At 51.3% G+C, this 27966-nt stretch overlaps 1 protein-coding gene across 1 annotated transcript in view; it reads left to right on the top strand.

The window, feature by feature from the left end:
- Positions 1–27966, top strand: part of LOC144487820 (RING finger protein 112-like) — a 73171-nt gene that overhangs the window by 14517 nt on the left and 30688 nt on the right. The gene's annotated exons all lie outside the window — the stretch shown is intronic.

The raw sequence follows: 27966 nt of genomic DNA, 5'->3' as shown, positions 1-27966 counted from the left end.
TGCAGTGTATGTATGGGGTATGGGGTGCAGTGTATGTATGGGGTATGGGGTGCAGTGTATGTATGGGGTATGGGGTGCAGTGTATGTATGGGGTATGGGGTGCAGTGTATGTATGGGGTATGGGGTGCAGTGTATGTATGGGGTATGGGGTGCAGTGTATGTATGGGGTATGGGGTGCAGTGGATGTATGGGGTATGGGGTGCAGTGTATGTATGGGGTTTGGGGTGCAGTGTATGTATGGGGTATGAGGTGCAGTGTATGTATGGGGTATGGGGTGCAGTGTATGTATGGGGCATGGGGTGCAGTGTATGTATGGGGTATGAGGTGCAGTGTATGTATGGGGTGCAGTGTATGTATGGGGTATGGGGTGCAGTGTATGTATGGGGTGCAGTGTATGTATGGGGTGCAGTGTATGTATGGGGTATGGGGTGCAGTGTATGTATGGGGTGCAGTGTATGTATGGGGTATGGGGTGCAGTGTATGTATGGGGTGCAGTGTATGTATGGGGTATGGGGTGCAGTGTATGTATGGGGTATGGGGTGCAGTGTATGTATGGGGTATGGGGTGCAGTGTATGTATGGGGTATGGGGTGCAGTGTATGTATGGGGTATGGGGTGCAGTGTATGTATGGGGGATGGGGTGCAGTGTATGTATGGGGTATGGGGTGCAGTGTATGTATGGGGTATGGGGTGCAGTGTATGTATGGGGTGCAGTGTATGTATGGGGTATGGGGTGCAGTGTATGTATGGGGTATGGGGTGCAGTGTATGTATGGGGTATGGGGTGCAGTGTATGTATGGGGTGCAGTGTATGTATGGGGTATGGGGTGCAGTGTATGTATGGGGTGCAGTGTATGTATGGGGTGCAGTGTATGTATGGGGTATGGGGTGCAGTGTATGTATGGGGTATGGGGTGCAGTGTATGTATGGGGTATGGGGTGCAGTGTATGTATGGGGTGCAGTGGATGTATGGGGTATGGGGTGCAGTGTATGTATGGGGTATGGGGTGCAGTGTATGTATGGGGTATGGGGTGCAGTGTATGTATGGGGTATGGGGTGCAGTGTATGTATGGGGTATGGGGTGCAGTGTATGTATGGGGTATGGGGTGCAGTGTATGTATGGGGTATGGGGTGCAGTGTATGTATGGGGTATGGGGTGCAGTGTATGTATGGGGGATGGGGTGCAGTGTATGTATGGGGTATGGGGTGCAGTGTATGTATGGGGTATGGGGTGCAGTGTATGTATGGGGGATGGGGTGCAGTGTATGTATGGGGTATGGGGTGCAGTGTATGTATGGGGTATGGGGTGCAGTGTATGTATGGGGTATGGGGAGCAGTGTATGTATGGGGTATGGGGTGCAGTGTATGTATGGGGTATGGGGTGCAGTGTATGTATGGGGTATGGGGTGCAGTGTATGTATGGGGTATGGGGTGCAGTGTATGTATGGGGTATGGGGTGCAGTGTATGTATGGGGTGCAGTGTATGTATGGAGTATGGGGTGCAGTGTATGTATGGGGTGCAGTGTATGTATGGAGTATGGGGTGCAGTGTATGTATGGGGTGCAGTGTATGTATGGGATGCAGTGTATGTATGGGGTGCAGTGTATGTATGGGGTATGGGGTGCAGTGTATGTATGGGGTATGGGGTGCAGTGTATGTATGGGGTATGGGGTGCAGTGTATGTATGGGGTATGGGGTGCAGTGTATGTATGGGGTATGGGGTGCAGTGTATGTATCGGGTGCAGTGTATGTATGGGGTGCAGTGTATGTATGGGGTGCAGTGTATGTATGGGGTATGGGGTGCAGTGTATGTATGGGGTATGGGGTGCAGTGTATGTATGGGGTATGAGGTGCAGTGTATATATGGGGTATGGGGTGCAGTGTATGTATGGGGTATGGGGTGCAGTGTATGTATGGGGTATGGGGTGCAGTGTATGTATGGGGTATGGGGTGCAGTGTATGTATGGGGTATGGGGTGCAGTGTATGTATGGGGTGCAGTGTATGTATGGGGCATGGGGTGCAGTGTATGTATGGGGTATGGGGAGCAGTGTATGTATGGGGTATGGGGAGCAGTGTATGTATGGGGTATGAGGTGCAGTGTATGTATGGGGTATGGGGCGCAGTGTATGTATGGGGTATGGGGTGCAGTGTATGTATGGGGTATGGGGTGCAGTGTATGTATGGGGTATGGGGAGCAGTGTATGTATGGGGTGCAGTGTATGTATGGGGTGCTGTGTATGTAAGGGGTATGGGGTGCAGTGTATGTATGGGGTGCAGTGTTTGTATGGGGTGTAGTGTATGTATGGGGTGCAGTGTATGTATGGGGTGCAGTGTATGTATGGGGTGCAGTGTATGTATGGGTTATGGGGTGCAGTGTATGTATGGGGTATGGGGTGCAGTGTATGTATGGGGTATGAGGTGCAGTGTATGTATGGGGTATGGGGTGCAGTGTATGTATGGGGTATGGGGTGCAGTGTATGTATGGGGTATGGGGTGCAGTGTATGTATGGGGTATGGGGTGCAGTGTATGTATGGGGTATGGGGTGCAGTGTATGTATGGGGTGCAGTGTATGTATGGGGCATGGGGTGCAGTGTATGTATGGGGTATGGGGTGCAGTGTATGTATGGGGTATGGGGTGCAGTGTATGTATGGGGTATGGGGTGCAGTGTATGTATGGGGTATGGGGTGCAGTGTATGTATGGGGTGCAGTGTATGTATGGGGTGCAGTGTATGTATGGGGTATGGGGTGCAGTGTATGTATGGGGTGCAGTGTATGTATGGGGTATGGGGTGCAGTGTATGTATGGGGTGCAGTGTATGTATGGGGTGCAGTGTATGTATGGGGTATGGGGTGCAGTGTATGTATGGGGTGCAGTGTATGTATGGGGTATGGGGTGCAGTGTATGTATGGGGTGCAGTGTATGTATGGGGTGCAGTGTATGTATGGGGTGCAGTGTATGTATGGGGTGCAGTGTATGTATGGGGTGCAGTGTATGAATGGGGTGCAGTGTATGTATGGGGCATGGGGTGCAGTGTATGTATGGAGTATGGGGTGCAGAGTATGTATGGGGTATGGGGTGCAGTGTATGTATGGGGTGCTGTGTATGTATGGGGTGCAGTGTATGTATGGGGTATGGGGTGCAGTGTATGTATGGGGTATGGGGTGCAGTGTATGTATGGGGAATGGGGTGCAGTGTATGTATGGGGTATGGGGTGCAGTGTATGTATGGGGCATGGGGTGCAGTGTATGTATGGGGTATGGGGTGCAGTGTATGCATGGGGTGCAGTGTATGTATGGAGTATGGGGTGCAGTGTATGTATGGGGTATGGGGTGCAGTGTATGTATGGGGTATGGGGTGCAGTGGATGTATGGGGTATGGGGTGCAGTGTATGTATGGGGTATGGGGTGCAGTGTATGTATGGGGTATGGGGTGCAGTGTATGTATGGGGTTTGGGGTGCAGTGTATGTATGGGGTATGGGGTGCAGTGTATGTATGGGGTGCAGTGTATGTATGGGGTGCAGTGTATGTATGGGGTATGGGGTGCAGTGTATGTATGGGGTGCAGTGTATGTATGGAGTATGGGGTGCAGTGTATGTATGGGGTGCAGTTTATGTATGGAGTATGGGGTGCAGTGTATGTATGGGGTGCAGTGTATGTATGGGGTGCAGTGTATGTATGGGGTATGGGGTGCAGTGTATGTATGGGGTGCAGTTTATGTATGGAGTATGGGGTGCAGTGTATGTATGGGGTGCAGTGTATGTATGGGGTGCAGTGTATGTATGGGGTATGGGGTGCAGTGTATGTATGGGGTATGGGGTGCAGTGTATGTATGGGGTATGGGGTGCAGTGTATGTATGGGGAATGGGGTGCAGTGTATGTATGGGGTATGGGGTGCAGTGTATGTATGGGGCATGGGGTGCAGTGTATGTATGGGGTATGGGGTGCAGTGTATGTATGGGGTGCAGTGTATGTATGGAGTATGGGGTGCAGTGTATGTATGGGGTATGGGGTGCAGTGTATGTATGGGGTATGGGGTGCAGTGTATGTATGGGGTATGGGGTGCAGTGTATGTATGGGGTATGGGGTGCAGTGTATGTATGGGGTGCAGTGTATGTATGGGGTGCAGTGTATGTATGGGGTATGGGGTGCAGTGTATGTATGGGGTATGAGGTGCAGTGTATGTATGGGGGATGGGGTGCAGTGTATATATGGGGTATGGGGTGCAGTGTATGTATGGGGTATGGGGTGCAGTGTATGTATGGGGTATGCGGTGCAGTGTATGTATGGGGTATGAGGTGCAGTGTATGTATGGGTTATGGGGTGCAGTGTATGTATGGGGTATGGGGTGCAGTGTATGTATGGGGTATGGGGTGCAGTGTATGTATGGGGTATGGGGTGCAGTGTATGTATGGGGTATGGGGTGCAGTGTATGTATGGGGTATGGGGTGCAGTGTATGTATGGGGTTTGGGGTGCAGTGTATGTATGGGGTATGAGGTGCAGTGTACGTATGGGGTATGGGGTGCAGTGTATGTATGGGGCATGGGGTGCAGTGTATGTATGGGGTATGAGGTGCAGTGTATGTATGGGGTATGGGGTGCAGTGTATGTATGGGGTATGGGGTGCAGTGTATGTATGGGGTGCAGTGTATGTATGGGGCGCAGTGTATGTATGGGGTATGGGGTGCAGTGTATGTATGGGGTGCAGTGTATGTATGGGGTATGGGGTGCAGTGTATGTATGGGGTGCAGTGTATGTATGGGGTATGGGGTGCAGTGTATGTATGGGGTATGGGGTGCAGTGTATGTATGGGGTATGGGGTGCAGTGTATGTATGGGGTATGGGGTGCAGTGTATGTATGGGGTATGGGGTGCAGTGTATGTATGGGGGATGGGGTGCAGTGTATGTATGGGGTATGGGGTGCAGTGTATGTATGGGGTATGGGGTGCAGTGTATGTATGGGGGATGGGGTGCAGTGTATGTATGGGGTATGGGGTGCAGTGTATGTATGGGGTATGGGGTGCAGTGTATGTATGGGGTATGGGGAGCAGTGTATGTATGGGGTATGGGGTGCAGTGTATGTATGGGGTATGGGGTGCAGTGTATGTATGGGGTATGGGGTGCAGTGTATGTATGGGGTATGGGGTGCAGTGTATGTATGGGGTATGGGGTGCAGTGTATGTATGGGGTGCAGTGTATGTATGGAGTATGGGGTGCAGTGTATGTATGGGGTGCAGTGTATGTATGGAGTATGGAGTGCAGTGTATGTATGGGGTGCAGTGTATGTATGGGATGCAGTGTATGTATGGGGTGCAGTGTATGTATGGGGTGCAGTGTATGTATGGGGTATGGGGTGCAGTGTATGTATGGGGTATGGGGTGCAGTGTATGTATGGGGTATGGGGTGCAGTGTATGTATGGGGTATGGGGTGCAGTGTATGTATGGGGTGCAGTGTATGTATGGGGTGCAGTGTATGTATGGGGTGCAGTGTATGTATGGGGTATGGGGTGCAGTGTATGTATGGGGTATGGGGTGCAGTGTATGTATGGGGTATGAGGTGCAGTGTATGTATGGGGTATGGGGTGCAGTGTATGTATGGGGTATGGGGTGCAGTGTATGTATGGGGTATGGGGTGCAGTGTATGTATGGGGTATGGGGTGCAGTGTATGTATGGGGGATGGGGTGCAGTGTATGTATGGGGTGCAGTGTATGTATGGGGTATGGGGTGCAGTGTATGTATGGGGTATGGGGTGCAGTGTATGTATGGGGTATGGGGTGCAGTGTATGTATGGGGTGCAGTGTATGTATGGGGCATGGGGTGCAGTGTATGTATGGGGTATGGGGTGCAGTGTATGTATGGGGTGCAGTGTATGTATGGGGTATGGGGAGCAGTGTATGTATGGGGTATGGGGTGCAGTGTATGTATGGGGTATGGGGTGCAGTGTATGTATGGGGTATGGGGAGCAGTGTATGTATGGGGTGCAGTGTATGTATGGGGTGCTGTGTATGTAAGGGGTATGGGGTGCAGTGTTTGTATGGGGTGTAGTGTATGTATGGGGTGCAGTGTATGTATGGGGTATGGGGTGCAGTGTATGTATGGGGTGCAGTGTATGTATGGAGTATGGGGTGCAGTGTATGTATGGGGTATGGGGTGCAGTGTATGTATGGGGTATGGGGTGCAGTGTATGTATGGGGTATGGGGTGCAGTGTATGTATGGGGTATGGGGTGCAGTGTATGTATGGGGTGCAGTGTATGTATGGGGCATGGGGTGCAGTGTATGTATGGGGTATGGGGTGCAGTGTATGTATGGGGTATGGGGTGCAGTGTATGTATGGGGTATGGGGTGCAGTGTATGTATGGGGTATGGGGTGCAGTGTATGTATGGGGTATGGGGTGCAGTGTATGTATGGGGTGCAGTGTATGTATGGGGTGCAGTGTATGTATGGGGTGCAGTGTATGTATGGAGTATGGGGTGCAGTGTATGTATGGGGTGCAGTGTATGTATGGAGTATGGGGTGCAGTGTATGTATGGGGTGCAGTGTATGAATGGGGTGCAGTGTATGTATGGGGCATGGGGTGCAGTGTATGTATGGGGTGCAGTGTATGAATGGGGTGCAGTGTATGTATGGGGCATGGGGTGCAGTGTATGTATGGGGTGCAGTGTATGTATGGGGTATGGGGTGCAGTGTATGTATGGAGTATGGGGTGCAGAGTATGTATGGGGTGCAGTGTATGTATGGGGTGCTGTGTATGTATGGGGTGCAGTGTATGTATGGGGTATGGGGTGCAGTGTATGTATGGGGTATGGGGTGCAGTGTATGTATGGGGTATGGGGTGCAGTGTATGTATGGGGTATGGGGTGCAGTGTATGTATGGGGTATGGGGTGCAGTGTATGTATGGGGTATGGGGTGCAGTGTATGTATGGGGTATGGGGTGCAGTGTATGTATGGGGTATGGGGTGCAGTGTATGTATGGGGTATGGGGTGCAGTGTATGTATGGGGTATGGGGTGCAGTGTATGTATGGGGTATGGGGTGCAGTGTATGTATGGGGTATGGGGTGCAGTGTATGTATGGGGTATGGGGTGCAGTGTATGTATGGGGTATGGGGTGCAGTGTATGTATGGGGAATGGGGTGCAGTGTATGTATGGGGTATGGGGTGCAGTGTATGTATGGGGCATGGGGTGCAGTGTATGTATGGGTATGGGGTGCAGTGTATGCATGGGGTGCAGTGTATGTATGGAGTATGGGGTGCAGTGTATGTATGGGGTATGGGGTGCAGTGTATGTATGGGGTATGGGGTGCAGTGTATGTATGGGGTATGAGGTGCAGTGTATGTATGGGGTATGAGGTGCAGTGTATGTATGGGTTATGGGGTGCAGTGTATGTATGGGGTATGGGGTGCAGTGTATGTATTCGGTATGAGGTGCAGTGTATGTATGGGTTATGGGGTGCAGTGTATGTATGGGGTATGGGGTGCAGTGTATGTATGGAGTATGGGGTGCAGTGTATGTATGGGGTATGGGGTGCAGTGTATGTATGGGGTATGGGGTGCAGTGTATGTATGGGGTATGGGGTGCAGTGTATGTATGGGGTATGGGGTGCAGTGTATGTATGGGGTATGGGGTGCAGTGTATGTATGGGGTATGGGGTGCAGTGTATGTATGGGGTATGGGGTGCAGTGTATGTATGTATGTATGAGGTGCAGTGTATGTATGGGTTATGGGGTGCAGTGTATGTATGGGGTATGGGGTGCAGTGTATGTATGGAGTATGGGGTGCAGTGTATGTATGGGGTATGGGGTGCAGTGTATGTATGGGGTATGGGGTGCAGTGGATGTATGGGGTATGGGGTCCAGTGTATGTATGGGGTATGGGGTGCAGTGTATGTATGGGGTGCAGTGTATGTATGGAGTATGGGGTGCAGTGTATGTATGGGGTGCAGTTTATGAATGGAGTATGGGGTGCAGTGTATGTATGGGTGCAGTGTATGTATGGGGTGCAGTGTATGTATGGGGTATGGGGTGCAGTGTATGTATGGGGTGCAGTGTATGTATGGGGCATGGGGTGCAGTGTATGTATGGAGTATGGGGTGCAGTGTATGTATGGGGTGCAGTGTATGTATGGGGTGCAGTGTATGTATGGGGTGCAGTGTATGTATGGGGTATGGGGTGCAGTGTATGTATGGGGTATGGGGTGCAGTGTATGTATGGGGAATGGGGTGCAGTGTATGTATGGGGTATGGGGTGCAGTGTATGTATGGGGTATGGGGTGCAGTGTATGTATGGGGCATGGGGTGCAGTGTATGTATGGGGTATGGGGTGCAGTGTATGTATGGGGTGCAGTGTATGTATGGAGTATGGGGTGCAGTGTATGTATGGGGTATGGGGTGCAGTGTATGTATGGGGTGCAGTGTATGTATGGAGTATGGGGTGCAGTGTATGTATGGGGTATGGGGTGCAGTGTATGTATGGGGTATGGGGTGCAGTGTATGTATGGGGTATGGGGTGCAGTGTATGTATGGGGTGCAGTGTATGTATGGGGTGCAGTGTATGTATGGGGTATGGGGTGCAGTGTATGTATGGGGTATGAGGTGCAGTGTATGTATGGGGTATGGGGTGCAGTGTATGTATGGGGTATGGGGTGCAGTGTATGTATGGGGTATGGGGTGCAGTGTATGTATGGGGTATGCGGTGCAGTGTATGTATGGGGTATGAGGTGCAGTGTATGTATGGGTTATGGGGTGCAGTGTATGTATGGGGTATGGGGTGCAGTGTATGTATGGGGTATGGGGTGCAGTGTATGTATGGGGTATGGGGTGCAGTGTATGTATGGGGTATGGGGTGCAGTGTATGTATGGGGTATGGGGTGCAGTGTATGTATGGGGTTTGGGGTGCAGTGTATGTATGGGGTATGAGGTGCAGTGTATGTATGGGGTATGGGGTGCAGTGTATGTATGGGGCATGGGGTGCAGTGTATGTATGGGGTATGAGGTGCAGTGTATGTATGGGGTATGGGGTGCAGTGTATGTATGGGGTATGGGGTGCAGTGTATGTATGGGGTGCAGTGTATGTATGGGGCGCAGTGTATGTATGGGGTATGGGGTGCAGTGTATGTATGGGGTGCAGTGTATGTATGGGGTATGGGGTGCAGTGTATGTATGGGGTGCAGTGTATGTATGGGGTATGGGGTGCAGTGTATGTATGGGGTATGGGGTGCAGTGTATGTATGGGGTATGGGGTGCAGTGTATGTATGGGGGATGGGGTGCAGTGTATGTATGGGGGATGGGGTGCAGTGTATGTATGGGGTATGGGGTGCAGTGTATGTATGGGGTATGGAGTGCAGTGTATGTATGGGGGATGGGGTGCAGTGTATGTATGGGGTATGGGGTGCAGTGTATGTATGGGGTATGGGGAGCAGTGTATGTATGGGGTGCAGTGTATGTATGGGGTGCTGTGTATGTAAGGGGTATGGGGTGCAGTGTTTGTATGGGGTGTAGTGTATGTATGGGGTGCAGTGTATGTATGGGGTATGGGGTGCAGTGTATGTATGGGGTGCAGTGTATGTATGGAGTATGGGGTGCAGTGTATGTATGGGGTATGGGGTGCAGTGTATGTATGGGGTATGGGGTGCAGTGTATGTATGGGGTATGGGGTGCAGTGTATGTATGGGGTATGGGGTGCAGTGTATGTATGGGGTATGGGGTGCAGTGTATGTATGGGGTGCAGTGTATGTATGGGGCATGGGGTGCAGTGTATGTATGGGGTATGGGGTGCAGTGTATGTATGGGGTATGGGGTGCAGTGTATGTATGGGGTATGGGGTGCAGTGTATGTATGGGGTATGGGGTGCAGTGTATGTATGGGGTATGGGGTGCAGTGTATGTATGGGGTATGGGGTGCAGTGTATGTATGGGGTATGGGGTGCAGTGTATGTATGGGGTATGGGGTGCAGTGTATGTATGGGGTATGGGGTGCAGTGGATGTATGGGGTGCAGTGTATGTATGGAGTATGGGGTGCAGTGTATGTATGGGGTGCAGTGTATGTATGGAGTATGGGGTGCAGTGTATGTATGGGGTGCAGTGTATGTATGGGGTGCAGTGTATGAATGGGGTGCAGTGTATGTATGGGGCATGGGGTGCAGTGTATGTATGGAGTATGGGGTGCAGAGTATGTATGGGGTGCAGTGTATGTATGGGGTGCTGTGTATGTATGGGGTGCAGTGTATGTATGGGGTATGGGGTGCAGTGTATGTATGGGGTATGGGGTGCAGTGTATGTATGGGGAATGGGGTGCAGTGTATGTATGGGGTATGGGGTGCAGTGTATGTATGGGGCATGGGGTGCAGTGTATGTATGGGGTATGGGGTGCAGTGTATGCATGGGGTGCAGTGTATGTATGGAGTATGGGGTGCAGTGTATGTATGGGGTATGGGGTGCAGTGGATGTATGGGGTATGGGGTGCAGTGTATGTATGGGGTATGGGGTGCAGTGGATGTATGGGGTATGGGGTGCAGTGTATGTATGGGGTATGGGGTGCAGTGTATGTATGGGGTGCAGTGTATGTATGGAGTATGGGGTGCAGTGTATGTATGGGGTGCAGTGTATGTATGGGGTGCAGTGTATGTATGGGGCATGGGGTGCAGTGTATGTATGGAGTATGGGGTGCAGTGTATGTATGGGGTGCAGTGTATGTATGGGGTGCAGTGTATGTATGGGGTGCAGTGTATGTATGGGGTATGGGGTGCAGTGTATGTATGGGGTATGGGGTGCAGTGTATGTATGGGGAATGGGGTGCAGTGTATGTATGGGGTATGGGGTGCAGTGTATGTATGGGGCATGGGGTGCAGTGTATGTATGGGGTATGGGGTGCAGTGTATGTATGGGGTGCAGTGTATGTATGGAGTATGGAGTGCAGTGTATGTATGGGGTATGGGGTGCAGTGTATGTATGGGGTATGGGGTGCAGTGTATGTATGGGGTATGGGGTGCAGTGTATGTATGGGGTGCAGTGTATGTATGGGGTGCAGTGTATGTATGGGGTATGAGGTGCAGTGTATGTATGGGGTATGGGGTGCAGTGTATGTATGGGGTATGGGGTGCAGTGTATGTATGGGGTGCAGTGTATGTATGGGGTGCAGTGTATGTATGGGGTATGGGGTGCAGTGTATGTATGGGGTATGGGGTGCAGTGTATGTATGGGGTGCAGTGTATGTATGGGGTATGGGGTGCAGTGTATGTATGGGGCATGGGGTGCAGTGTATGTATGGGGTATGGGGTGCAGTGTATGTATGGGGTATGGGGTGCAGTGTATGTATGGGGTATGGGGTGCAGTGTATGTATGGGGTATGGGGTGCAGTGTATGTATGGGGTATGGGGTGCAGTGTATGTATGGGGTATGCGGTGCAGTGTATGTATGGGGTATGAGGTGCAGTGTATGTATGGGTTATGGGGTGCAGTGTATGTATGGGGTATGGGGTGCAGTGTATGTATGGGGTATGGGGTGCAGTGTATGTATGGGGTATGGGGTGCAGTGTATGTATGGGGTATGGGGTGCAGTGTATGTATGGGGTATGGGGTGCAGTGTATGTATGGGGTTTGGGGTGCAGTGTATGTATGGGGTATGAGGTGCAGTGTATGTATGGGGTATGGGGTGCAGTGTATGTATGGGGCATGGGGTGCAGTGTATGTATGGGGTATGAGGTGCAGTGTATGTATGGGGTATGGGGTGCAGTGTATGTATGGGGTATGGGGTGCAGTGTATGTATGGGGTGCAGTGTATGTATGGGGCGCAGTGTATGTATGGGGTATGGGGTGCAGTGTATGTATGGGGTGCAGTGTATGTATGGGGTGTGGGGTGCAGTGTATGTATGGGGTGCAGTGTATGTATGGGGTATGGGGTGCAGTGTATGTATGGGGTATGGGGTGCAGTGTATGTATGGGGTATGGGGTGCAGTGTATGTATGGGGTATGGGGTGCAGTGTATGTATGGGGTATGGGGTGCAGTGTATGTATGGGGTATGGGGTGCAGTGTATGTATGGGGGATGGGGTGCAGTGCATGTATGGGGTATGGGGTGCAGTGTATGTATGGGGTATGGGGTGCAGTGTATGTATGGGGGATGGGGTGCAGTGTATGTATGGGGTATGGGGTGCAGTGTATGTATGGGGTATGGGGTGCAGTGTATGTATGGGGTATGGGGAGCAGTGTATGTATGGGGTATGGGGTGCAGTGTATGTATGGGGTATGGGGTGCAGTGTATGTATGGGGTATGGGGTGCAGTGTATGTATGGGGTATGGGGTGCAGTGTATGTATGGGGTATGGGGTGCAGTGTATGTATGGGGTGCAGTGTATGTATGGAGTATGGGGTGCAGTGTATGTATGGGGTGCAGTGTATGTATGGAGTATGGAGTGCAGTGTATGTATGGGGTGCAGTGTATGTATGGGATGCAGTGTATGTATGGGGTGCAGTGTATGTATGGGGTATGGGGTGCAGTGTATGTATGGGGTATGGGGTGCAGTGTATGTATGGGGTATGGGGTGCAGTGTATGTATGGGGTATGGGGTGCAGTGTATGCATGGGGTATGGGGTGCAGTGTATGTATGGGGTATGGGGTGCAGTGTATGTATGGGGTATGGGGTGCAGTGTATGTATGGGGTGCAGTGTATGTATGGGATGCAGTGTATGTATGGAGTATGGGGTGCAGTGTATGTATGGGGTGCAGTGTATGTATGGGGTATGGGGTGCAGTGTATGTATGGGGTGCAGTGTATGTATGGGGTGCAGTGTATGTATGGAGTATGGGGTGCAGTGTATGTATGGGGTATGGGGTGCAGTGTATGTATGGGGTATGGGGTGCAGTGTATGTATGGGGTGCAGTGTATGTATGGAGTATGGGGTGCAGTGTATGTATGGGGTGCAGTGTATGTATGGAGTATGGAGTGCAGTGTATGTATGGGGTGCAGTGTATGTATGGGATGCAGTGTATGTATGGGGTGCAGTGTATGTATGGGGTATGGGGTGCAGTGTATGTATCGGGTATGAGGTGCAGTGTATGTATGGGGTATGGGGTGCAGTGTATGTATGGGGTATGGGGTGCAGTGTATGTATGGGGTATGGGGTGCAGTGTATGTATGGGGTGCAGTGTATGTATGGGGTGCAGTGTATGTATGGGGTGCAGTGTATGTATGGGGTATGGGGTGCAGTGTATGTATGGGGGATGGGGTGCAGTGTATGTATGGGGTGCAGTGTATGTATGGGGTATGGGGTGCAGTGTATGTATGGGGTATGGGGTGCAGTGTATGTATGGGGTATGAGGTGCAGTGTATGTATGGGGTATGGGGTGCAGTGTATGTATGGGGTATGGGGTGCAGTGTATGTATGGGGTGCAGTGTATGTATGGGGCATGGGGTGCAGTGTATGTATGGGGTATGGGGTGCAGTGTATGTATGGGGTATGGGGGGCAGTGTATGTATGGGGTATGGGGAGCAGTGTATGTATGGGGTGCAGTGTATGTATGGGGTGCTGTGTATGTAAGGGGTATGGGGTGCAGTGTTTGTATGGGGTGTAGTGTATGTATGGGGTGCAGTGTATGTATGGGGTATGGGGTGCAGTGTATGTATGGGGTGCAGTGTATGTATGGGGTGCAGTGTATGTATGGGGTATGGGGTGCAGTGTATGTATGGGGTGCAGTGTATGTATGGAGTATGGGGTGCAGTGTATGTATGGGGTGCAGTGTATGTATGGGGTGCAGTGTATGTATGGGGTGCAGTGTATGTATGGGGCATGGGGTGCAGTGTATGTATGGAGTATGGGGTGCAGTGTATGTATGGGGTGCAGTGTATGTATGGGGTGCAGTGTATGTATGGGGTATGGGGCGCAGTGTATGTATGGGGTATGGGGTGCAGTGTATGTATGGGGTATGGGGTGCAGTGTATGTATGGGGTATGGGGTGCAGTGTATGTATGGGGTATGAGGTGCAGTGTATGTATGGGGTATGGGGTGCAGTGTATGTATGGGGTATGGGGTGCAGTGTATGTATGGGGAATGGGGTGCAGTGTATGTATGGGGTATGGGGTGCAGTGTATGTATGGGGTATGGGGTGCAGTGTATGTATGGGGTATGGGGTGCAGTGTATGTATGGGGTATGGGGTGCAGTGTATGTATGGGGCATGGGGTGCAGTGTATGTATGGGGTATGGGGTGCAGTGTATGTATGGGGTATGGGGTGCAGTGTATGTATGGGGTATGAGGTGCAGTGTATGTATGGGGTATGGGGTGCAGTGTATGAATGGGGTGCAGTGTATGTATGGAGTATGGGGTGCAGTGTATGTATGGGGTATGGGGTGCAGTGTATGTATGGGGTATGGGGTGCAGTGTATGTATGGGGTATGGGGTGCAGTGTATGTATGGGGTATGGGGTGCAGTGTATGTATGGGGTATGGGGTGCAGTGTATGTATGGGGTATGGGGTGCAGTGTATGTATGGGGTATGGGGTGCAGTGTATGTATGGGGTATGGGGTGCAGTGTATGTATGGGGTGCAGTGTATGTATGGGGTATGGGGTGCAGTGTATGTATGGGGTATGGGGTGCAGTGTATGTATGGGGTGCAGTGTATGTATGGAGTATGGGGTGCAGTGTATGTATGGGGTGCAGTGTATGTATGGAGTATGGGGTGCAGTGTTTGTATGGGGTGCAGTGTATGTATGGGGTGCAGTGTATGTATGGGGCATGGGGTGCAGTGTATGTATGGAGTATGGGGTGCAGTGTATGTATGGGGTGCAGTGTATGTATGGGGTGCAGTGTATGTATGGGGTATGAGGTGCAGTGTATGTATGGGGTATGGGGTGCAGTGTATGTATGGGGTATGGGGTGCAGTGTATGTATGGGGTATGGGGTGCAGTGTATGTATGGGGTATGGGGTGCAGTGTATGTATGGGGTATGGGGTGCAGTGTATGTATGGGGTATGAGGTGCAGTGTATGTATGGGGTATGCGGTGCAGTGTATGTATGGGGTATGGGGTGCAGTGTATGTACGGGTTATGGGGTGCAGTGTATGTATGGGGTATGGGGTGCAGTGTATGTATGGGTTATGGGGTGCAGTGTATGTATGGGGTATGGGGTGCAGTGTATGTATGGGGTATGCGGTGCAGTGTATGTATGGGGCATGGGGTGCAGTGTATGTATGGGGTATGGGGTGCAGTGTATGTATGGGGTATGGGGTGCAGTGTATGTATGGGGTATGGGGTGCAGTGTATGTATGGGGTATGGGGTGCAGTGTATGTATGGTGTATGGGGTGCAGTGTATGTATGGGGTATGGGGTGCAGTGTATGTATGGGGTATGGGGTGCAGTGTATGTATGGGGTATGGGGTGCAGTGTATGTATGGGGTATGGGGTGCAGTGTATGTATGGGGTATGGGGTGCAGTGTATGTATGGGGTTTGGGGTGCAGTGTATGTATGGGGTATGAGGTGCAGTGTATGTATGGGGTATGGGGTGCAGTGTATGTATGGGGCATGGGGTGCAGTGTATGTATGGGGTATGAGGTGCAGTGTATGTATGGGGTATGGGGTGCAGTGTATGTATGGGGTATGGGGTGCAGTGTATGTATGGGGTGCAGTGTATGTATGGGGTATGGGGTGCAGTGTATGTATGGGCTGCAGTGTATGTATGGGGTATGGGGTGCAGTGTATGTATGGGGTGCAGTGTATGTATGGGGTATGGGGTGCAGTGTATGTATGGGGTATGCGGTGCAGTGTATGTATGGGGTATGAGGTGCAGTGTATGTATGGGTTATGGGGTGCAGTGTATGTATGGGGTATGGGGTGCAGTGTATGTATGGGGTATGGGGTGCAGTGTATGTATGGGGTATGGGGTGCAGTGTATGTATGGGGTATGGGGTGCAGTGTATGTATGGGGTATGGGGTGCAGTGTATGTATGGGGTTTGGGGTGCAGTGTATGTATGGGGTTTGGGGTGCAGTGTATGTATGGGGTATGAGGTGCAGTGTATGTATGGGGTATGGGGTGCAGTGTATGTATGGGGCATGGGGTGCAGTGTATGTATGGGGTATGAGGTGCAGTGTATGTATGGGGTATGGGGTGCAGTGTATGTATGGGGTATGGGGTGCAGTGTATGTATGGGGTGCAGTGTATGTATGGGGCGCAATGTATGTATGGGGTATGGGGTGCAGTGTATGTATGGGGTGCAGTGTATGTATGGGGTATGGGGTGCAGTGTATGTATGGGGTGCAGTGTATGTATGGGGTATGGGGTGCAGTGTATGTATGGGGTATGGGGTGCAGTGTATGTATGGGGTATGGGGTGCAGTGTATGTATGGGGTATGGGGTGCAGTGTATGTATGGGGTATGGGGTGCAGTGTATGTATGGGGTATGGGGTGCAGTGTATGTATGGGGGATGGGGTGCAGTGCATGTATGGGGTATGGGGTGCAGTGTATGTATGGGGTATGGGGTGCAGTGTATGTATGGGGGATGGGGTGCAGTGTATGTATGGGGTATGGGGTGCAGTGTATGTATGGGGTATGGGGTGCAGTGTATGTATGGGGTATGGGGAGCAGTGTATGTATGGGGTATGGGGTGCAGTGTATGTATGGGGTATGGGGTGCAGTGTATGTATGGGGTATGGGGTGCAGTGTATGTATGGGGTATGGGGTGCAGTGTATGTATGGGGTATGGGGTGCAGTGTATGTATGGGGTGCAGTGTATGTATGGAGTATGGGGTGCAGTGTATGTATGGGGTGCAGTGTATGTATGGAGTATGGAGTGCAGTGTATGTATGGGGTGCAGTGTATGTATGGGATGCAGTGTATGTATGGGGTGCAGTGTATGTATGGGGTATGGGGTGCAGTGTATGTATGGGGTATGGGGTGCAGTGTATGTATGGGGTATGGGGTGCAGTGTATGCATGGGGTATGGGGTGCAGTGTATGTATGGGGTATGGGGTGCAGTGTATGTATGGGGTATGGGGTGCAGTGTATGTATGGGGTGCAGTGTATGTATGGGATGCAGTGTATGTATGGAGTATGGGGTGCAGTGTATGTATGGGGTGCAGTGTATGTATGGGGTATGGGGTGCAGTGTATGTATGGGGTGCAGTGTATGTATGGGGTGCAGTGTATGTATGGAGTATGGGGTGCAGTGTATGTATGGGGTATGGGGTGCAGTGTATGTATGGGGTATGGGGTGCAGTGTATGTATGGGGTGCAGTGTATGTATGGAGTACGGGGTGCAGTGTATGTATGGGGTGCAGTGTATGTATGGAGTATGGAGTGCAGTGTATGTATGGGGTGCAGTGTATGTATGGGATGCAGTGTATGTATGGGGTGCAGTGTATGTATGGGGTATGGGGTGCAGTGTATGTATCGGGTATGAGGTGCAGTGTATGTATGGGGTATGGGGTGCAGTGTATGTATGGGGTATGGGGTGCAGTGTATGTATGGGGTATGGGGTGCAGTGTATGTATGGGGTGCAGTGTATGTATGGGGTGCAGTGTATGTATGGGGTGCAGTGTATGTATGGGGTATGGGGTGCAGTGTATGTATGGGGGATGGGGTGCAGTGTATGTATGGGGTGCAGTGTATGTATGGGGTATGGGGTGCAGTGTATGTATGGGGTATGGGGTGCAGTGTATGTATGGGGTATGAGGTGCAGTGTATGTATGGGGTATGGGGTGCAGTGTATGTATGGGGTATGGGGTGCAGTGTATGTATGGGGTGCAGTGTATGTATGGGGCATGGGGTGCAGTGTATGTATGGGGTATGGGGTGCAGTGTATGTATGGGGTATGGGGTGCAGTGTATGTATGGGGTATGGGGAGCAGTGTATGTATGGGGTGCAGTGTATGTATGGGGTGCTGTGTATGTAAGGGGTATGGGGTGCAGTGTTTGTATGGGGTGTAGTGTATGTATGGGGTGCAGTGTATGTATGGGGTATGGGGTGCAGTGTATGTATGGGGTGCAGTGTATGTATGGGGTGCAGTGTATGTATGGGGTATGGGGTGCAGTGTATGTATGGGGTGCAGTGTATGTATGGAGTATGGGGTGCAGTGTATGTATGGGGTGCAGTGTATGTATGGGGTGCAGTGTATGTATGGGGTGCAGTGTATGTATGGGGCATGGGGTGCAGTGTATGTATGGAGTATGGGGTGCAGTGTATGTATGGGGTGCAGTGTATGTATGGGGTGCAGTGTATGTATGGGGTATGGGGCGCAGTGTATGTATGGGGTATGGGGTGCAGTGTATGTATGGGGTATGGGGTGCAGTGTATGTATGGGGTATGGGGTGCAGTGTATGTATGGGGTATGAGGTGCAGTGTATGTATGGGGTATGGGGTGCAGTGTATGTATGGGGTATGGGGTGCAGTGTATGTATGGGGAATGGGGTGCAGTGTATGTATGGGGTATGGGGTGCAGTGTATGTATGGGGTATGGGGTGCAGTGTATGTATGGGGTATGGGGTGCAGTGTATGTATGGGGTATGGGGTGCAGTGTATGTATGGGGCATGGGGTGCAGTGTATGTATGGGGTATGGGGTGCAGTGTATGTATGGGGTATGGGGTGCAGTGTATGTATGGGGTGCAGTGTATGTATGGAGTATGGGGTGCAGTGTATGTATGGGGTGCAGTGTATGTATGGAGTATGGAGTGCAGTGTATGTATGGGGTGCAGTGTATGTATGGGATGCAGTGTATGTATGGGGTGCAGTGTATGTATGGGGTATGGGGTGCAGTGTATGTATCGGGTATGAGGTGCAGTGTATGTATGGGGTATGGGGTGCAGTGTATGTATGGGGTATGGGGTGCAGTGTATGTATGGGGTATGGGGTGCAGTGTATGTATGGGGTGCAGTGTATGTATGGGGTGCAGTGTATGTATGGGGTGCAGTGTATGTATGGGGTATGGGGTGCAGTGTATGTATGGGGGATGGGGTGCAGTGTATGTATGGGGTGCAGTGTATGTATGGGGTATGGGGTGCAGTGTATGTATGGGGTATGGGGTGCAGTGTATGTATGGGGTATGAGGTGCAGTGTATGTATGGGGTATGGGGTGCAGTGTATGTATGGGGTATGGGGTGCAGTGTATGTATGGGGTGCAGTGTATGTATGGGGCATGGGGTGCAGTGTATGTATGGGGTATGGGGTGCAGTGTATGTATGGGGTATGGGGTGCAGTGTATGTATGGGGTATGGGGAGCAGTGTATGTATGGGGTGCAGTGTATGTATGGGGTGCTGTGTATGTAAGGGGTATGGGGTGCAGTGTTTGTATGGGGTGTAGTGTATGTATGGGGTGCAGTGTATGTATGGGGTATGGGGTGCAGTGTATGTATGGGGTGCAGTGTATGTATGGGGTGCAGTGTATGTATGGGGTATGGGGTGCAGTGTATGTATGGGGTGCAGTGTATGTATGGAGTATGGGGTGCAGTGTATGTATGGGGTGCAGTGTATGTATGGGGTGCAGTGTATGTATGGGGTGCAGTGTATGTATGGGGCATGGGGTGCAGTGTATGTATGGAGTATGGGGTGCAGTGTATGTATGGGGTGCAGTGTATGTATGGGGTGCAGTGTATGTATGGGGTATGGGGCGCAGTGTATGTATGGGGTATGGGGTGCAGTGTATGTATGGGGTATGGGGTGCAGTGTATGTATGGGGTATGGGGTGCAGTGTATGTATGGGGTATGAGGTGCAGTGTATGTATGGGGTATGGGGTGCAGTGTATGTATGGGGTATGGGGTGCAGTGTATGTATGGGGAATGGGGTGCAGTGTATGTATGGGGTATGGGGTGCAGTGTATGTATGGGGTATGGGGTGCAGTGTATGTATGGGGTATGGGGTGCAGTGTATGTATGGGGTATGGTGTGCAGTGTATGTATGGGGCATGGGGTGCAGTGTATGTATGGGGTATGGGGTGCAGTGTATGTATGGGGTATGGGGTGCAGTGTATGTATGGGGTATGAGGTGCAGTGTATGTATGGGGTATGGGGTGCAGTGTATGAATGGGGTGCAGTGTATGTATGGAGTATGGGGTGCAGTGTATGTATGGGGTATGGGGTGCAGTGTATGTATGGGGTATGGGGTGCAGTGTATGTATGGGGTATGGGGTGCAGTGTATGTATGGGGTATGGGGTGCAGTGTATGTATGGGGTATGGGGTGCAGTGTATGTATGGGGTATGGGGTGCAGTGTATGTATGGGGTATGGGGTGCAGTGTATGTATGGGGTATGGGGTGCAGTGTATGTATGGGGTGCAGTGTATGTATGGGGTATGGGGTGCAGTGTATGTATGGGGTATGGGGTGCAGTGTATGTATGGGGTGCAGTGTATGTATGGAGTATGGGGTGCAGTGTATGTATGGGGTGCAGTGTATGTATGGAGTATGGGGTGCAGTGTTTGTATGGGGTGCAGTGTATGTATGGGGTGCAGTGTATGTATGGGGCATGGGGTGCAGTGTATGTATGGAGTATGGGGTGCAGTGTATGTATGGGGTGCAGTGTATGTATGGGGTGCAGTGTATGTATGGGGTATGAGGTGCAGTGTATGTATGGGGTATGGGGTGCAGTGTATGTATGGGGTATGGGGTTCAGTGTATGTATGGGGTATGGGGTGCAGTGTATGTATGGGGTATGGGGTGCAGTGTATGTATGGGGTATGGGGTGCAGTGTATGTATGGGGTATGAGGTGCAGTGTATGTATGGGGTATGCGGTGCAGTGTATGTATGGGGTATGGGGTGCAGTGTATGTATGGGTTATGGGGTGCCGTGTATGTATGGGGTATGGGGTGCAGTGTATGTATGGGTTATGGGGTGCAGTGTATGTATGGGGTATGGGGTGCAGTGTATGTATGGGGTATGCGGTGCAGTGTATGTATGGGGCATGGGGTGCAGTGTATGTATGGGGTATGGGGTGCAGTGTATGTATGGGGTATGGGGTGCAGTGTATGTATGGGGTATGGGGTGCAGTGTATGTATGGGGTATGGGGTGCAGTGTATGTATGGTGTATGGGGTGCAGTGTATGTATGGGGTATGGGGTGCAGTGTATGTATGGGGTATGGGGTGCAGTGTATGTATGGGGTATGGGGTGCAGTGTATGTATGGGGTATGGGGTGCAGTGTATGTATGGGGTATGGGGTGCAGTGTATGTATGGGGTTTGGGGTGCAGTGTATGTATGGGGTATGAGGTGCAGTGTATGTATGGGGTATGGGGTGCAGTGTATGTATGGGGCATGGGGTGCAGTGTATGTATGGGGTATGAGGTGCAGTGTATGTATGGGGTATGGGGTGCAGTGTATGTATGGGGTATGGGGTGCAGTGTATGTATGGGGTGCAGTGTATGTATGGGGTATGGGGTGCAGTGTATGTATGGGCTGCAGTGTATGTATGGGGTATGGGGTGCAGTGTATGTATGGGGTGCAGTGTATGTATGGGGTATGGGGTGCAGTGTATGTATGGGGTATGGGGTGCAGTGTATGTATGGGGTATGGGGTGCAGTATATGTATGGGGCATGGGGTGCAGTGTATGTATGGGGTATGGGGTGCAGTGTATGTATGGGGTATGGGGTGCAGTGTATGTATGGGGCATGGGGTGCAGTGTATGTATGGGGTATGGGGTGCAGTGTATGTATGGGGCATGGGGTGCAGTGTATGTATGGGGTGCAGTGTATGTATGGGGTATGGGGTGCAGTGTATGTATGGGGTATGGGGTGCAGTGTATGTATGGGGTATGGGGTGCAGTGTATGTATGGGGTATGGGGTGCAGTGTATGTATGGGGTATGGGGTGCAGTGTATGTATGGGGTATGGGGTGCAGTGTATGTATGGGGTATGAGGTGCAGTGTATGTATGGGGTATGGGGTGCAGTGTATGTATGGGGTATGGGGTGCAGTGTATGTATGGGGTATGGGGTGCAGTGTATGTATGGGGTATGGGGTGCAGTGTATGTATGGGGTATGGGTGCAGTGTATGTATGGGGTGCAGTGTATGTATGGGGTATGGGGTGCAGTGTATGTATGGGGTATGGGGTGCAGTGTATGTATGGGGCATGGGGTGCAGTGTATGTATGGGGTGCAGTGTATGTATGGGGGATGGGGTGCAGTGTATGTATGGGGTATGGGGTGCAGTGTATGTATGGGGTATGTGGTGCAGTGTATGTATGGGGCATGGGGTGCAGTGTATGTATGGGGTGCAGTGTATGTATGGGGTATGGGGTGCAGTGTATGTATGGGGTATGGGGTGCAGTGTATGTATGGGGTATGGGGTGCAGTGTATGTATGGGGTTTGGGGTGCAGTGTATGTATGGGGTTTGGGGTGCAGTGTATGTATGGGGTGCAGTGTATGTATGGGGTATGGGGTGCAGTGTATGTATGGGGTATGGGGTGCAGTGTATGTATGGGGTATGGGGTGCAGTGTATGTACGGGGTGCAGTGTATGTATGGGGTATGGGGTGCAGTGTATGTATGGGGCATGGGGTGCAGTATATGTATGGGGTGCAGTGTATGTATGGGGTATGGGGTGCAGTGTATGTATGGGGTATGGGGTGCAGTGTATGTATGGGGTATGGGGTGCAGTGTATGTATGGGGTATGGGGTGCAGTGTATGTATGGGGTATGGGGTGCAGTGTATGTATGGGGTGCAGTGTATGTATGGGGTATGGGGTGCAGTGTATGTATGGGGTATGGGGTGCAGTGTATGTATGGGGTATGGGGTGCAGTGTATGTATGGGGTATGGGGTGCAGTGTATGTATGGGGCATGGGGTGCAGTGTATGTATGGGGTATGAGGTGCAGTGTATGTATGGGGTATGGGGTGCAGTGTATGTATGGGGTATGGGGTGCAGTGTATGTATGGGGTGCAGTGTATGTATGGGGCGCAGTGTATGTATGGGGTATGGGGTGCAGTGTATGTATGGGGTGCAGTGTATGTATGGGGTATGGGGTGCAGTGTATGTATGGGGTGCAGTGTATGTATGGGGTATGGGGTGCAGTGTATGTATGGGGTATGGGGTGCAGTGTATGTATGGGGTATGGGGTGCAGTGTATGTATGGGGTATGGGGTGCAGTGTATGTATGGGGTATGGGGTGCAGTGTATGTATGGGGTATGGGGTGCAGTGTATGTATGGGGGATGGGGTGCAGTGCATGTATGGGGTATGGGGTGCAGTGTATGTATGGGGTATGGGGTGCAGTGTATGTATGGGGGATGGGGTGCAGTGTATGTATGGGGTATGGGGTGCAGTGTATGTATGGGGTATGGGGTGCAGTGTATGTATGGGGTATGGGGAGCAGTGTATGTATGGGGTATGGGGTGCAGTGTATGTATGGGGTATGGGGTGCAGTGTATGTATGGGGTATGGGGTGCAGTGTATGTATGGGGTATGGGGTGCAGTGTATGTATGGGGTATGGGGTGCAGTGTATGTATGGGGTGCAGTGTATGTATGGAGTATGGGGTGCAGTGTATGTATGGGGTGCAGTGTATGTATGGAGTATGGAGTGCAGTGTATGTATGGGGTGCAGTGTATGTATGGGATGCAGTGTATGTATGGGGTGCAGTGTATGTATGGGGTATGGGGTGCAGTGTATGTATGGGGTATGGGGTGCAGTGTATGTATGGGGTATGGGGTGCAGTGTATGTATGGGGTATGGGGTGCAGTGTATGCATGGGGTATGGGGTGCAGTGTATGTATGGGGTATGGGGTGCAGTGTATGTATGGGGTATGGGGTGCAGTGTATGTATGGGGTGCAGTGTATGTATGTGATGCAGTGTATGTATGGAGTATGGGGTGCAGTGTATGTATGGGGTGCAGTGTATGTATGGGGTATGGGGTGCAGTGTATGTATGGGGTGCAGTGTATGTATGGGGTGCAGTGTATGTATGGAGTATGGGGTGCAGTGTATGTATGGGGTATGGGGTGCAGTGTATGTATGGGGTATGGGGTGCAGTGTATGTATGGGGTGCAGTGTATGTATGGAGTATGGGGTGCAGTGTATGTATGGGGTGCAGTGTATGTATGGAGTATGGAGTGCAGTGTATGTATGGGGTGCAGTGTATGTATGGGATGCAGTGTATGTATGGGGTGCAGTGTATGTATGGGGTATGGGGTGCAGTGTATGTATCGGGTATGAGGTGCAGTGTATGTATGGGGTATGGGGTGCAGTGTATGTATGGGGTATGGGGTGCAGTGTATGTATGGGGTATGGGGTGCAGTGTATGTATGGGGTGCAGTGTATGTATGGGGTGCAGTGTATGTATGGGGTGCAGTGTATGTATGGGGTATGGGGTGCAGTGTATGTATGGGGGATGGGGTGCAGTGTATGTATGGGGTGCAGTGTATGTATGGGGTATGGGGTGCAGTGTATGTATGGGGTATGGGGTGCAGTGTATGTATGGGGTATGAGGTGCAGTGTATGTATGGGGTATGGGGTGCAGTGTATGTATGGGGTATGGGGTGCAGTGTATGTATGGGGTGCAGTGTATGTATGGGGCATGGGGTGCAGTGTATGTATGGGGTATGGGGTGCAGTGTATGTATGGGGTATGGGGTGCAGTGTATGTATGGGGTATGGGGAGCAGTGTATGTATGGGGTGCAGTGTATGTATGGGGTGCTGTGTATGTAAGGGGTATGGGGTGCAGTGTTTGTATGGGGTGTAGTGTATGTATGGGGTGCAGTGTATGTATGGGGTATGGGGTGCAGTGTATGTATGGGGTGCAGTGTATGTATGGGGTGCAGTGTATGTATGGGGTATGGGGTGCAGTGTATGTATGGGGTGCAGTGTATGTATGGAGTATGGGGTGCAGTGTATGTATGGGGTGCAGTGTATGTATGGGGTGCAGTGTATGTATGGGGTGCAGTGTATGTATGGGGCATGGGGTGCAGTGTATGTATGGAGTATGGGGTGCAGTGTATGTATGGGGTGCAGTGTATGTATGGGGTGCAGTGTATGTATGGGGTATGGGGCGCAGTGTATGTATGGGGTATGGGGTGCAGTGTATGTATGGGGTATGGGGTGCAGTGTATGTATGGGGTATGGGGTGCAGTGTATGTATGGGGTATGAGGTGCAGTGTATGTATGGGGTATGGGGTGCAGTGTATGTATGGGGTATGGGGTGCAGTGTATGTATGGGGAATGGGGTGCAGTGTATGTATGGGGTATGGGGTGCAGTGTATGTATGGGGTATGGGGTGCAGTGTATGTATGGGGTATGGGGTGCAGTGTATGTATGGGGTATGGGGTGCAGTGTATGTATGGGGCATGGGGTGCAGTGTATGTATGGGGTATGGGGTGCAGTGTATGTATGGGGTATGGGGTGCAGTGTATGTATGGGGTATGAGGTGCAGTGTATGTATGGGGTATGGGGTGCAGTGTATGAATGGGGTGCAGTGTATGTATGGAGTATGGGGTGCAGTGTATGTATGGGGTATGGGGTGCAGTGTATGTATGGGGTATGGGGTGCAGTGTATGTATGGGGTATGGGGTGCAGTGTATGTATGGGGTATGGGGTGCAGTGTATGTATGGGGTATGGGGTGCAGTGTATGTATGGGGTATGGGGTGCAGTGTATGTATGGGGTATGGGGTGCAGTGTATGTATGGGGTATGGGGTGCAGTGTATGTATGGGGTGCAGTGTATGTATGGGGTATGGGGTGCAGTGTATGTATGGGGTATGGGGTGCAGTGTATGTATGGGGTGCAGTGTATGTATGGAGTATGGGGTGCAGTGTATGTATGGGGTGCAGTGTATGTATGGAGTATGGGGTGCAGTGTTTGTATGGGGTGCAGTGTATGTATGGGGTGCAGTGTATGTATGGGGCATGGGGTGCAGTGTATGTATGGAGTATGGGGTGCAGTGTATGTATGGGGTGCAGTGTATGTATGGGGTGCAGTGTATGTATGGGGTGCAGTGTATGTATGGGGTATGGGGTGCAGTGTATGTATGGGGTATGGGGTGCAGTGTATGTATGGGGTATGGGGTGCAGTGTATGTATGGGGTATGGGGTGCAGTGTATGTATGGGGTATGGGGTGCAGTGTATGTATGGGGTATGAGGTGCAGTGTATGTATGGGGTATGCGGTGCAGTGTATGTATGGGGTATGGGGTGCAGTGTATGTATGGGTTATGGGGTGCCGTGTATGTATGGGGTATGGGGTGCAGTGTATGTATGGGTTATGGGGTGCAGTGTATGTATGGGGTATGCGGTGCAGTGTATGTATGGGGCATGGGGTGCAGTGTATGTATGGGGTATGGGGTGCAGTGTATGTATGGGGTATGGGGTGCAGTGTATGTATGGGGTATGGGGTGCAGTGTATGTATGGGGTATGGGGTGCAGTGTATGTATGGTGTATGGGGTGCAGTGTATGTATGGGGTATGGGGTGCAGTGTATGTATGGGGTATGGGGTGCAGTGTATGTATGGGGTATGGGGTGCAGTGTATGTATGGGGTATGGGGTGCAGTGTATGTATGGGGTATGGGGTGCAGTGTATGTATGGGGTTTGGGGTGCAGTGTATGTATGGGGTATGAGGTGCAGTGTATGTATGGGGTATGGGGTGCAGTGTATGTATGGGGCATGGGGTGCAGTGTATGTATGGGGTATGAGGTGCAGTGTATGTATGGGGTATGGGGTGCAGTGTATGTATGGGGTATGGGGTGCAGTGTATGTATGGGGTGCAGTGTATGTATGGGGTATGGGGTGCAGTGTATGTATGGGCTGCAGTGTATGTATGGGGTATGGGGTGCAGTGTATGTATGGGGTGCAGTGTATGTATGGGGTATGGGGTGCAGTGTATGTATGGGGTATGGGGTGCAGTGTATGTATGGGGTATGGGGTGCAGTATATGTATGGGGCATGGGGTGCAGTGTATGTATGGGGTATGGGGTGCAGTGTATGTATGGGGTATGGGGTGCAGTGTATGTATGGGGCATGGGGTGCAGTGTATGTATGGGGTATGGGGTGCAGTGTATGTATGGGGCATGGGGTGCAGTGTATGTATGGGGTGCAGTGTATGTATGGGGTATGGGGTGCAGTGTATGTATGGGGTATGGGGTGCAGTGTATGTATGGGGTATGGGGTGCAGTGTATGTATGGGGTATGGGGTGCAGTGTATGTATGGGGTATGGGGTGCAGTGTATGTATGGGGTATGAGGTGCAGTGTATGTATGGGGTATGGGGTGCAGTGTATGTATGGGGTATGGGGTGCAGTGTATGTATGGGGTATGGGGTGCAGTGTATGTATGGGGTATGGGGTGCAGTGTATGTATGGGGTATGGGGTGCAGTGTATGTATGGGGTGCAGTGTATGTATGGGGTATGGGGTGCAGTGTATGTATGGGGTATGGGGTGCAGTGTATGTATGGGGCATGGGGTGCAGTGTATGTATGGGGTGCAGTGTATGTATGGGGGATGGGGTGCAGTGTATGTATGGGGTATGGGGTGCAGTGTATGTATGGGGTATGTGGTGCAGTGTATGTATGGGGCATGGGGTGCAGTGTATGTATGGGGTGCAGTGTATGTATGGGGTATGGGGTGCAGTGTATGTATGGGGTATGGGGTGCAGTGTATGTATGGGGTATGGGGTGCAGTGTATGTATGGGGTATGGGGTGCAGTGTATGTATGGGGTTTGGGGTGCAGTGTATGTATGGGGTGCAGTGTATGTATGGGGTATGGGGTGCAGTGTATGTATGGGGTATGGGGTGCAGTGTATGTATGGGGTATGGGGTGCAGTGTATGTACGGGGTGCAGTGTATGTATGGGGTATGGGGTGCAGTGTATGTATGGGGCATGGGGTGCAGTATATGTATGGGGTGCAGTGTATGTATGGGGTATGGGGTGCAGTGTATGTATGGGGTATGGGGTGCAGTGTATGTATGGGGTATGGGGTGCAGTGTATGTATGGGGTATGGGGTGCAGTGTATGTATGGGTTATGGGGTGCAGTGTATGTATGGGGTGCAGTGTATGTATGGGGTATGGGGTG

Source organism: Mustelus asterias, unplaced genomic scaffold, assembly GCF_964213995.1.
Source record: "Mustelus asterias unplaced genomic scaffold, sMusAst1.hap1.1 HAP1_SCAFFOLD_1059, whole genome shotgun sequence".
Taxonomy (NCBI): Eukaryota; Metazoa; Chordata; class Chondrichthyes; order Carcharhiniformes; family Triakidae; genus Mustelus; species Mustelus asterias.
This window is presented reverse-complemented; position numbering and strand designations above follow the sequence as displayed.